Source organism: Artibeus jamaicensis, unplaced genomic scaffold, assembly GCF_021234435.1.
Source record: "Artibeus jamaicensis isolate MK-2021 breed Jamaican fruit bat unplaced genomic scaffold, CSHL_Jam_final scaffold_1283, whole genome shotgun sequence".
Classification (NCBI taxonomy): Eukaryota; Metazoa; Chordata; class Mammalia; order Chiroptera; family Phyllostomidae; genus Artibeus; species Artibeus jamaicensis.
In genome coordinates this window covers 16,805,036-16,805,728 of record NW_026522028.1, presented here as the reverse complement: position 1 = coordinate 16,805,728, position 693 = coordinate 16,805,036, and the positions used below count along the sequence as shown (strand labels likewise).

The window sequence follows — 693 nt, the reverse complement described above, 5'->3', positions numbered from 1 at the left end:
CAAATATGCAGCAACTTTTGGCTTCTCTCCTACAGCAAAGGGCAATTTGTCTCTCTGACTCTACTATTGGGAGGCCTCTTCTATGGGTCCAGCTCTGGTCTTTTCCTATTTTCAAGTTGATTGTGACTCGTATGGTTCCTCCGTGACTGTCGAGGTTTCTGGTCCCTTATTTTTACATATGCTTGGCAACTGCTGGCTTGCTGGCTTCTCCTTCTCCGATCAGACAGGTCTCTCTCTCTCTTGTACTAGGAACTGGTATCTGCTCCGTCCTACTCCATCGTACATCTTGAAAAAAATATGGAATGCTTCACAAATTTGCATGTCATCCTTGCCCAGGGGCCATGCTAATCTTCTCTGTATTGTTCCAATTTTAGTATATGTGCTGCCGAAGAGAGCTCCAGAAGACTTTCCTTTAGTGAAATCTTTTGGTTGTAAATTTCTTTGTTCTTGTGTATTTATACATATCTTAATTTTATCATTCTTCCTAAAATAAGATTTTTGGACTACAGCTTTCTAAGCTGTAGGTTATTTTCTCTCAACAATTAAAAAATAGTATTCTATTCTCTTCTGATTTCCATTTTTGTTGAAGATAACTGTAAGTCTAATTGTCATTCCTTTAAGGATGATCCATCTTTTCTCTCTTGTTCTTTTTAAGATCTCCTGGCAGTTGGTGTTCTGCAGTTGAATTATGTG

At 38.7% G+C, this 693-nt stretch overlaps 1 non-coding gene across 1 annotated transcript; it reads right to left on the bottom strand.

Annotated features, from left to right (window-relative positions):
- Positions 1 to 291: 291 nt before the first annotated feature.
- On the bottom strand, positions 292 to 398 carry LOC119039075 (U6 spliceosomal RNA). Its single transcript, XR_005080542.1, has one exon. It is a non-coding gene; the product is annotated as a U6 spliceosomal RNA (small nuclear RNA).
- Positions 399 to 693: the final 295 nt, after the last annotated feature.